Genomic DNA, 12,755 nt, shown 5'->3' on the forward strand with positions numbered 1-12,755 from the left:
GACACCTGTTACAATGGCTAACATCAAGAAACAGCAAGTGTTGGAGAGGATGTGGAGAAAAGAGAACCCTCATGTTCTGTTGGTAGGAATACAAATTGGTGATGTCCCTATAGAAAACCCTATGGAGGTTTCTCAAAAAATTAAAAATAAACTACCATATTATTCAGCAGTCCCCCCTCTGGGTATTTATTTACCTAAAGGAAATGAAAACACTAATTTGAAAAGATAGTTACATCCCCATGTTCACTGCAGCATTATTTACAATCCCAAGACATGGAAACAGCCTAAGTGTCTAGTAATGGATTAATGCATAAAGAGAATGTGATACACACACACACACATACACACACACACACACACAATGGAATATTATTCATCCATAAAAATAATGAGACTGTGCCATTAGCAACAACATGGGTGGAACTGGAGTGAAGTAAATGTGAGTTAAGCTAACTAAAATAAGTAAGATAGAAAAAAAGCAAATACCACATTATCGCACTTATATATGGAATCTAAGAAAAAAAGGTGGGAAGGGGGACAAAAAAAACCAGAGTTCACAGATTCAGAGAACAGACTGGTGGGTGCCAGAGCCAGAGGGTACAGGGTGGGTGAAAGGGATGAAGGTGATCAAACAGTACAAAATTCCAGTTATAAAATACGTACGAAATACGTCAGAGCAATGATTACGTCAGGGCAACATGATAACTATAGTTAATACTACTGCGTTGTGTGCTCGCTTCGGCAGCACATATACTAAAATACTACTGCGTTGTGTATTTGAAAGTTGCTAAAAGAGTAGATCCTCGATGTTCTCATCATAGGAAAAACAAAATTATAACTACATTTGGTGATGGATATCAACTAGACTTACTGTGGTAATTATTTTGCAATATGTAAAAATACTGAATCATTATGTTGTACACCTGAAACTAGTGTATTGTTATGTATCAATTATATCATTAAAAACAACAACACAATATTCTAGTAAAGAAAAGAAAATGGGGGTGCCTGGGTGGCTCAGTGGCTTAAAGCCTCTGCCTTCCGCTCAGGTCATGATCCCAGGGTTCTGGGATCGAGCCCCGCATCGGGCTCTCTGCTCAGCAGGGAGCCTGCTTCCCCTTCTCTCTCTGCCTGCCTCTCTGCCTACTTGTGATCGCTCTCTCTGTCAAAATAAAAAAAATAAAAACCTTAAAAAAAAAAAAAAAGAAAAGAAAAGAAAACGTACAGGATATGTGGGTGGCTTAGTCGGTTAAGTTTCTGCCTTCAGTACAGGTCATGATCTCAGGGTCCCAGGATTGAGATCTGAGTTGGGCTCCCTGCTCAGTTTGCTTCTCACTCTCCTTTTGCCCCTCCCCCCATGTGTGCACTCATGTGCCCTCTCTCTCAAATAAACAGAATCTTAAAAAAAAAAAAAAAGAAAAGAAAATGTATATATAGGGGAGAAGACAGTAAAAAAATAATTGAGGAAGTTTAGGGATAGAAAGACAGGAAGAATTGGGTAGAAAATAATAAGTCTAAGGATAAAATTATCATGCCAGAGCAATATCATACTGTGCTGTTCAGTTACTAGGGGTGAACCAAGTTTGCTATTGCAAAAGGAAAAAGGAAGCAAAGAGGGAAACATTGTCCATCACAAAATTCTAAATGTTCCTAGAATTAAAATAGGCCAGTTGTCAAGGTATTGGATCAAATATGGTATTGTAATAAAGCAAAGCCACATCTAGCCTTGGGTAAATTCTAACACACTATTACATAAGCTGAAACATCTGCCTTGGGCAAAAACAAAGAACATCTAGCCAGTGATGTGTCGAGGGCTACAACAGACATACTAATTGAGGAATGCTGGAGAATTTTCTCTATGTTCTCTGTAGAGATTAGATCAAGGTGTAGTGTACCTTTTGTTGAAACTTCGGATTTGTTTTCCGTAGTGGAATCATTAGGTTAATCTTTCACACTCCTATGTCTCTCTAGGATACTAATGCACTAACTCATATCAAATGTCAATAAGTCACAATATAAAATACTGTTAGTTTACTTTTATGGCAAAATTTGGTAACCAGGATTATATTCATGCCTGCATACATGGAAAGTAAAACCCAGATACTAAGAATTCTATTTAACCATTAAAATATGATGTTATGCCCAGCTTTCTGTGTCCTATTCTGATATACATAAATAGATCAAAAAGAGTCTCTAGTAACTTACACTGTATACTACAGATGAAATTAGAGAACAAAGTAAGTGGAAGTCAACAGAAATTTTACACTTTATTCTCTAACAGGCTGGTGCCTCTGATGAATGAAATCATCCTAACTTTAAAATCTGAAAATTAAAGAACGCTTTCCAAAAAAAGTGTAAAATACTATGCAAATCTATATGTAGATAGAGGTATAGCTATGTAGATATAGTATATGTAGATAGAGGTATAGTAGCTACTTCTAGGAAGGTGGAAACAAGACAATAAGATGACACTGAATTACTCTGGAAAAAGGAATACTTTCAAAAGGAGGCAAGTTTTCAACAAACTTGTATGAAAGAGAGGAAATGGCAAAGAGGTGGTAGAAAAGCCGAGTACACTAAAAATTACATGGAACTAAATGAGTTGCATGCTGGTACCAGCAACAAGACTTACCTTAATTAAGATGGAGAGAATGAGTTGAGAATAATGCTTGGAGTAATGCTGCAGAAAAACAAAAGGACAAAAGTCCTTGATTTTTAGAGACAATAAGGGGTTGAATCAAGGCAGTGCTATAATCATAAATAATTTTTAATCCTTGAGTAATAGTGTTTACCTAGTTACATTTTGAATACATTGTGGAGTCTAGAAACCAGGAATTGCTGTATTAACCAAATAATCAGGAAAGCTCAATTAAAAACAATTTTTATGAAAGGGACAGAGGAGAGAAAGAGGGTAATCTGTTTGACATTAAAAAAATAAAAAATAAAGAATTTGCTTGATGGTAAGTGTTGAAGATACATCCCAAAAAGAGAGGAGCAAAATAAATAATGCTGCCAGTGTTTCCACCACACCTAACTGTTAGGTTGTTGATACAAATGATCGTGAAAGGAAGAATTCTGGCTGGAGGAAGAGATGTTAAATATGTATTTTCAATCTTCAGCTAGCTCATCAGGAAACACGAATGAGTTTAATTTTTCAACCTGGAAAAAGGAGAGCAATTTTTAAAATTAAAAGAAGGAATTTGCTGCCATCTTGTGGCCAATTTGGAAGTTACAGCTTGTTTAAGTATTTTTAGATTCTCCAACTTTCAAACATAAGTCTCTGAATGATTTGAAGATTCTCACAAAGCCATTCCACTTGTTTACAAAGAAATTACATGTTTACTACATGTATTAAACTTAAATTTCAACTCCATTAGTAGTCAAGTGAGAAAATATTTAAAGAATACATACTCTAATGTATTGATTTTAAAAAACTACACAAACATTTGTAAATCAAATAAAAATAAATTACAGTGATATACTTATCAATTTCATGATCTCTGGCAAAAAAAATAAAATGAACAGGAATCGTTGGGGATATAATGAAAGATTATGCTTTGAAAAGTTACATAATGGTACAGAAAGCACTGGTATCTAGTTTTGCCTTTATAGTCAGCAGTTCTGTGGCTTCACGCAAATTTAGTGGTTGGCACCTGTTCTTCTCTGTGAACTGGTCTCATAGAAATGAGGATCAAATGAAATGATGTACATCAAAGTACTCTGAAAGCTATAGAACCCTCTTTAAAAATAAAAAGAGAATTAAACTGAACAGATAAGGCAGAAGGTAGCATCAGATGTGTGCCTCAGCAGAGAAGGGAACGTGACTTGGAGTAAGACACTTTTCTCTATGTGAGATGAATTAGAACAGCTCAAAATATATAAAATTTACATCTAATAAATAGCAAACACCTGTTATATAAGAAGGGTATTAAGAAAACTTAGATCCAAATAGCTACTCCAAAATAACTCAAGTTATAATGGGAGATATGGTCCATTTTTTTAATTGCAAAAAGATATGAAAATGCAAAAGTTAACTGTCTGCAAAGTTCAGTGAGTAGTTCCAACAAAAGTATGGATCTACTTTTATTCCTATTTAAAATATAACATTAGCTTTAGGTAGTGGGAAAAGGCATAAAAATTAAATTCATGAAACAAACAGTGGCTGTGGATACCTGAAGACAGAAGTTGAGATAAAAGCTTAAACATTCTTTAAGTTATATACAAAAGTCCAAAACATCTGTGTATTTCATACAGTCAGTATCAGTACTTTCTTCAAGGAAAATCATCAATTCCACTATTTGAAATAGATTAGATGAAGAAATCCACTAGATTCAGTGCATTCGAGAACGCTAAGACTTGTACAAACTGCTCGATCCTTCACCACCACCCTTTCCTGGGGCCCCAATGCAGGTCTAAGGAGTCCTGTGAACCCAATGACTTACTTCCATTGGGAATTAGGAAGACTGACTAATCAAGAGAATTTGTATTTCATGTCCAAGGGAAAAAGAGGTGAAGATGTAAGGGAGTTACAAAGAAGTTTATTGGTCCCTTAAGAGAATTTCTTAGAGAAAATAAATCATATCTTCACAATGTCTAATAAGATTAGCCCTTTTAGGGGCACCTGGGTGGCTCCATGGGTCAAGACTCTACTTTCATCTCAGGTCATGGTCTCAGAGTCCTGGGATTGAGTCCTGCATTGGGCTTTCTTTTTTTTTTTTTTTTTTTAATTTATTTTTTATTTTTATTTTTTATAAACATATAATATATTTTTATCCCCAGGGGTACAGGTCTGTGAATCACCAGGTTTACACACTTCACAGCACTCACCCCAGCACATACCCTCCCCAATGTCCATAACCCCACCCCCCTCTCCCAAACCCCCTCCCCCCAGCAACCCTCAGTTTGTTTTGTGAGACTACAAGTCACTTATGGTTTGTCTCCCTCCCAATCACAACTTGTTTCATTTAATCTTCTCCTACCCCCTTAACCCCCCATGTTGCATCTCCACTTCCTCATATCAGGGAGATCATATGATAGTTGTCTTTCTCCGATTGACTTACTTCGCTAAGCATGATACCCTCTAGTTCCATCCAGGTCTCGCAAATGGCAAGATTGCATTGGGCTTTCTGCTCAGCTCACCCTCTGCCTGCCTCTGCCTACTTGTGATCTCCCTTTCTGTGTCAAATAAATAAATAGAATTCCCTTTAAAAAGACTAGCCCTTTTGCATCCTTTGTTACTCATGGTAACGCCACTAAAAGAAATAGAATCCAATTCTAGTAACTTGAAGAAAAGTGTCCATCAATAGATAACAAAATATTAAAGTGGCCATTTTGGCCAAAATGGTAAGATAATAGATATTCAACACCAAAAGGAAGTATTCCATCAGGATGCAAATATTCCAAGAAGAAACAGAACCACTATGGAGCTGCAGAGCCTTTTTCCTGAAAGACTGGAGGAGAGAGGATGTATTAGTCAGGATTCTCCCAAGAAATAGAACGAATAGGATATCGTGTGTATTTATACAGAAAGAAAGAGAAAGGGAAATATTTAATACACAGAATTGGCTTACACAATTATGGAAGCTGAGAAATCCCACCATCTGTCATCTGCAAGCTGGAGGCTATGGAAAGCTGGTGGTATAGTCCCAGTTCAAGCCTGAAGGCCTGAGAACCAGGGGAGCCAATGGCTTAAGTTCCTGTCCAAGCACAGAAAAAGACCGACGTCCCAGTTTCATAGACAGGCAAAGGGAACCAATGCTCTCTTCCTCCACTGTTTTGTTCTATTCACACCCTCAAAGGATTACATGATGCCCACCCACACTGGGAAGGGCACTGTGCTTTACTCTTTTGTAAAATGCTAATTGCTAATAATCTCACCCAGAAACAGCCTCACAGACACACCCGGAAATAACATTTAGCCAAATATCTGGACACTCAGTTGACACATAAAATTAACTACCCTATACATTTCGTAATTCAATTCTTAATTTTAGAAAGATTGTACAGTATACATTATATAACATCCTCAATGTTTATTACCTATCAACATTTCACAGTAAGATGTATGCACATTCCCACCAAGTAGGATTTTTAAAAGGTTATAGAGATTATAAATAGCCTTATGTTAATTTAAGTCAGGTATTGCTGCCAAATATGTATGCAAGACATACACACCTGTATAAAGAGATATAGATAGGTTCATCATTTTTTTCTTTATTTTTTAAAGAACTTCTCAGATTTCAGAATTATAGATAAGGGTTGTAGTCAAAAGCCACATATACTATGTCTTTTATCTTGCACGGAAAGAAAGACAATTTGAAGAGGACTTCTTTGAAGAATAAGTGGGAGATACAGAAGAAATAATTGCTAAAGTTTTGCACAGAAACTCTCAGAAGAATGATATGCCCCTTTTTTTTTTTAAGATTTTTATTTATTTGATAGAGAGAGACACAGCAAGCAAGAGACGGAACACAAGCAGGAAGAGTGGGAGAGGGAGAAGCAAGCTTCCCTCTGAGCAGGGAGCCCGATGGGCTTTATCCCAGAACCCTGGGATCATGACCTGAGCTGAAGGCAGATGCTAATGACTGAGCCACCCTGGCACCCCTGATATGTCCCTTTCATTATGATACACTGAACTGGTGCCTAGCTCTGCCTGGGGAACAAAAATGGGAAGAGACAGATCATCTGGAAAAAGCATTAGTGACATGGAGATCAGCTTGCTTTCCAAAGCCTATAAGGGCAAAATATGCATAAATATTTTGCATGGGGGACACATGGGCATGTGATTCTTCTAAAGCCTAACCAGTGAAATCACCTACAGGGATAGAACAGGGATTCATTTCTGTGAAATCAGCACAAACTGTCACTTACAACAATTTCTTATTTCCTCCCAGTTCTGTGGATTGACAGGGTTAACTCCTTCAGTCAGCTTACAGCCTGGATGGGGCAGGATTGAATAAGATGTTCTCACTCGTATTTCAGGAGGCTCAACTCCTGATAAGAGATGAGAAAATTGGGATGGTGGAGCTGGTCTCCCTCTCTGCCTAACTTGTCTTTCATCGCAAGCATCTTGGTATGACTGCAGAAGTATTCCAAAGAGATGAGGCCAAACTCAGAAGTTACACAATGTCCCTTCCAGAACATTCTACTTCATCAAAGCAAGCCACAAGGCCAACCCACATTCACAGAGTAAGGAAGTGGATTCTGCCTTATGATAAGGGAAGCTGCAAAAAAATTTGAGGTTATATTTAGTATACCACAAGGGGCAAAAGGATTTCAGCTGTGAGAACCTGCAAACAAGTCCCCAATTCCCCAAAGGCCAAAAGAAGTCATAACCTGCAAGTCAGGATGGTTCATTCACCTGAATCAGGGAAATGGATGATGAGTGGTGTCCCCAACAATGGCTGAGTATTCCAAGAAGCAATGAAAACATCCAGAGAAACATCAGCCAAACCCAGAGTCCAAGAATATCCCTGTTCCCCTCCTTCCCACCTTTCTTTCCTCTGCTTCAACAAAGTTAGGAAATGAAATAAAATGGGGGAGGAAGGATAGAAACAAAAGCCTGGGAAAGAGAAAAAGGAGCTAACCCTCTTCTTAAACCTTCTATTTGCCAAAGGCCCCAGCTAGGGAAAAATTTAACTTAATATCAGATTCAAAGTTTGATTATAATATAGTACTGGCTACTTTGAATTATAAAAGTTACCTTTGAAACTTAAAATGACTATATTTTTTTTCCGGAGAGAGAACTGAAAATACACAGATCTGCCTGAATTTTCATTCATGAAAGGGAATAACTGCCATCATTGACTAAACTATTCAAGGGAAGATGAGAGACAAAAATAAGAAAACTTTCTGGGTGGCTACGTTGCCACTGGTCTTGATAGTAGAGCTTTAACATGTGTATTTGATAGTGAGAACTCCAACCCATATCCTGTGAGAGCTACTGGTTCAGCGTATTAATTTTTCTTGAAGAAGTGGCGAATGAGAGTATTATGTTACATTAAAAACAACAAAATGTCCTGAAAATTAGCTTGATACTTGCCCTTTTCTGGAATTTCATATATCATGTGCTTGCTCAAATCTCCCCAGCTGTCCTCTATGAACAGTACAGCTCATGTGCCTCTTTCCCTGACTCTCCTGTTCATGAAATCAGTATCTTTTCTTTTATCCAGCAATGGCTCCTTGCCACACACACATTCACATACACACATCTGATTTATAAAAATGGAGATTCCCGGGGCACCTGGATGGCTCAGTGGGTTAAAGCCTCTGCCTTTGGCACAGGCCATGATCTTGGAGTCCTGAGATGGAGCCCCGCTCTCTCGGGCTCTCTGATCAGTGGGGAGTCTGCTTCCCCCTCTCTATCTGCCTGCCTCCCTGCCTACTTGTGATCTCTGTCAAATAAGTAAATAAAATCTTTTTTAAAAAATGGAGATTCCCTAGGTCTTTCGGAAGAAAAACTTCTGCTATATTAAATTTCAAAACCTAGTTCCATAGGAATGAAAGAAATACATTGAATATATTAAGAATGTTAATCTAGTGGCCATATACAAGCTGAATTCAATAAACAAGTTTTAAAAGGGAACAGCAGGGGGACACCTGGGTGTTTCAGTCAGTTGAGTGTCTGCCTTCAGCTCAGGTCATGATCCAGGGGTCCTGGAATCAAGTCCCTTACCAGGCTCCTTCCTCAGTGGGGAACCTTCTTCTCCCTCTCCATCTACTGCTCCCCCTGCTTGTGCTCTCTCTCTCTGACAAATAAATAATTGAAATCTTAAAAAAAAAAGGGGGAATAAAAAAAGAGAACAGCAGAATTAAAAGTGACTTAAATAGAATACAAGTGATATTCAGTTATATGCAAATGATAGTTAACTTGACAGAGAACCATGCTTTGCAGATGAAAAATGATAAATGGCTAGTTACAGGTATGGAGAAAAGGGTCTACTTTTAGAACATTATAATGCTCATAGATCAAGATGATTTGAAGTTGTATTTGCATAATCAAAATAACAGAAATTAAGGCTTTCTCAAGATGATAGCACTGCATTCTGAAGGTAAGTTTGAAGATCTAGATCAGCAAATTATTTTAAATAATTATCAAAATACTCCAGAGGGCGAAGACAAGATTCCAATGTACCAAATTATCAATTATCAAGATTTGTCATTCACTTAAAATGCTCCAAAACTAATCATGGTGAGGCACAAATCTGTGAACATATTATAAACTCCTGAATTGTATAATTTTACATGTGCAAACTGTATGGTATGTGGATTAAATATCAATAAAGCTGTTACCAAAAAAGTTGCCATTTACACTGACAAAAGTCAGACTCTTCATTTAACTTAGGTTATCATATACATTCAAAACTGCTCAAGTTTATAGAATAATACCATATAAATCATTTAACATTCAGTACTCATTATAAAGTATTAAGAGAGCATCTAGTTTATAATAGGGGCTCTGTCGAGCTTTAGGAGATACAGAGTTACAAGACAGAAATAGACCTTGCCTTCATATTGTAGTCTAGGATTTGGACAAACAGAAAATTATAAAGCTCCATGGTATGCACTCTGTTAAGGAATGTACAGGATGTGGGAGGTGGAGGAGAATTTAAGCCATATTTGAGAGAACGGTGGCAGGGAAACTTTCAGGAGGAAATGGCATGTAAATAAAAACTTTAAGACTCAACATTAAAAAGAATGATACAAATAAAAAGCAAATCCTAATTCACATCAGACGTGCTACATAGGCAAATATCTGAAGATTTTAAGAAACTGTGATCCATTTTAAGAATTGAATCCGTGTGGGCACCTGGGTGGCTCAGTTGGTTGGGCCACTGGCTTCGGCTCAGGTCATGACTCTGGAGTCCCAGGATTGAGTCCCACATTGGGCTCCTCGGCTCAGCAGAGAGTTTGCCTCTCCCTCTGACCCTTACCCCTTTCATGCTCTCTCTCTCTCCCTCTCATATAAATAAATAAAATCTTTAAAGAAAAAAAAAGTATTGAATCAGTATGAAGAAAACAAGGAAACGTGCCAAGAAGTAATACTGGAGAAGTTAGAGCTGCATGTGAAGTCCAGCTAATGAACCAGTGAGAGGCAGTAAGCAAAGGTATGACAGTGTTCAATTTGCAGTTTTTAAAGGTGACTCTGGTTTTATTGCTGAGGGTAGATTGAATGGAGAGAGCCAAGGCAGGAAACTGGGGCCCTAGGTGAATGGGGAATGATTGGAACGGAGGTGACAGAAAGGGTAGAGAGGACTCTCTCTCCAGATCACCTCTGTTTTCCCTGAGAAGTGGAAGAAACTCTATCTCTGGGATAATCCTGATGGGGTAGGGAGCTGGAGTGAGGTGTTTCCAGATCCAGGTTTGAGAAGGGCAGTGACTATTTGATAGTATCACCAGGGAGAGTGTCACCTAGACCTCACCAAGAGAATACAAAAAGGTTACCAGGTAACGCTGATTTCTTGATTGTGTGTTGAGGCCAGAATTCAGAGTAGAACCATTAAACTAACAAATTTTTACCCTCTATTCCTCTTTTTTACCCTGAAAACATGTTCCTCTTTCTTCAGTGATCCCGCTCTTCATGAATGGCGTCACCAAGCCTGGAACCATTAAAGCCAGAAACGTGGGTTCACCTAGAACTCAAATCCTTGCTTTCTCTCTCCTTCACATTTCTCAAATTCACCTATTTTCCAGAAATTTCATGGCCTTTACCTTTAGCCCAGCCTGGATTCCTATAGAAGCTTCCTCCCTGACTTTGCCTTAAGCAACATTCTCTCTGGTGCCAAGTCATAAGGTGACCCTTGCTGTTGGCACATAAGGCTGCTTAAGACTATTGTTGGCATTCCACATGTGACTGTTAGAGTTGAAGGAGGCAGAGAGTGCCATATTAGACAGAGTTTGAGGCCCCCTTCTCCCTCTAACACTTCCTACACCTCATCCCCTCCCTTACCTATCAGCTATCCGTATCCTGGTCTGCCTAAGAACAGGAAGATCTGGAGTAGAATGAGACCATAAGAGCTGACCTAAACCCATTACTGATTATTAGTGAAGGACATGCTTGCTCATTTTTGCTATCTTACTGGGGCCACAGGCAGAATGACTAGAAAACATACTCACTATGCTCATCACTGAGTCCACTGGGAAGCCAGTCCAAAACGGGGACATGCCAGGACACCATGCAGACCAGGGGAAAGCACCTGCTGTAGTTTATGAAGGATGATTTGAAAGTGGGCAGCTCTGCCAAAGTTTGCTGGAACCCAATTCTATCATATCAGCTCAGTATCTGGTAGCTTTTTGGTGAGTATTTACTTATTCGTTTGTCTCCTCAAATACCTTCCATGTGTCAAAATAGTTCACCACAAGAATTCAAATATGATTAAGACACTGTTCCCTGCCCTCAATCTTGGTAGAGTGATAGCTGCAAACAGACAATTCTAGCAGATTCTGCAAACATATTTCAACAGAATCAAGTACAAGTTTCCAAGAGACAATGAGAAAAGGAACACAGGAGTGGAATTTACACAGTGCTTGTAGGTAACAGAATGTCCAAACTGAATCCCAAATGATTGGCAAGTCTTAAGGTCTTTTTATCATGTATTCCATATACCACAGTCATGAAAAAATATGCAATTATAAATTCTGTATATACACTACTATCACAGTTAAAGTTAATGAATCACTAATTACAGATACTGTGGGGCTTATTAAAAATATTATATGTAATATCCTATATTTTTCTGAAGAATTTCAATATTGGGGATATCATCTACTAAGTGTCTTTTGTGTGCCATTACTGAAAAAAAAGAGCTCATACTCACAAAAGGCAATGTGCTTTGTTCTTTGCTTGCCATTTGCTCATGCTTGCAATTAACATATCATTTTTAGAAGTTTTGGGGGTTTTTTTCAGGAAACTTTTTATGACTTTTGTCCATTTTGTGAGAATTAGTTTATTTAGAATGGGAGAATATAATTCATAAAGCCACTTAACTGGGTATAGATAAACAGCAAAACATTATACCATACAGTGTGTGAACAAGAGTGAGAGATTTGCCATGTTGACTCCTCACTGTGGAAACTCCTCTCTTTCTAAAAGGCCGCAAGAGCATCAAGGGCACCAGTGTCAAGTCAGAGTACATGCTTCCAAAGTTTCACTTTTTTCTACTTTGCAGACAGAAACAACAGAAATTGAAGGTGTAATATTTTTTCCCCACATTTCAAAGGATCATTCCATGCAAACAACACTTCAGCCCTTCTAGGAGACTACTATAGAGGTATTTGGCAGACACTGGCAATCTGTGTAAAGCTTTTGAGACAACAGACAACATACTGTCTTTGGAGAATCTGTCTATCATGAGCTCTGAAACTGGGGTTGCTGGACCTAGTTCTGGCTATAACCGGGAGAAAGATCTTGCATTGCTAGCATCTTGGTTTGTTGTTGTTGTTGTTGTTGTTGTTGATAAAATGGGGATAATTGTGCTTGTAAGTGTTACTTTGAAAGTCAAAAATAATAATGTACTAAAATCATATCTTATAATATTAATATGTGTTATGTTCATTTTCCCACTTCTTTCTATGTGAATCTTTCCCCAGTAGTTAAAAACCTCCACCACCACTTTAGGAAGAAGGGTGACTGCTACAGTGAAAGAATAAAAGGATCAAGGGACAATCAATGTTGGGTTTGGTGTACTTTTTGTTTCAAGAAGAGGCAGTCTAGAATAAAGAAGGAGAAGAATGGAAAGGAGGAGGAGGAAGAAAAT

Source organism: Enhydra lutris, unplaced genomic scaffold (assembly GCF_002288905.1).
Source record: "Enhydra lutris kenyoni isolate GAN:26980312 unplaced genomic scaffold, ASM228890v2 scaffoldscaffold4, whole genome shotgun sequence".
NCBI lineage: Eukaryota > Metazoa > Chordata > Mammalia > Carnivora > Mustelidae > Enhydra > Enhydra lutris.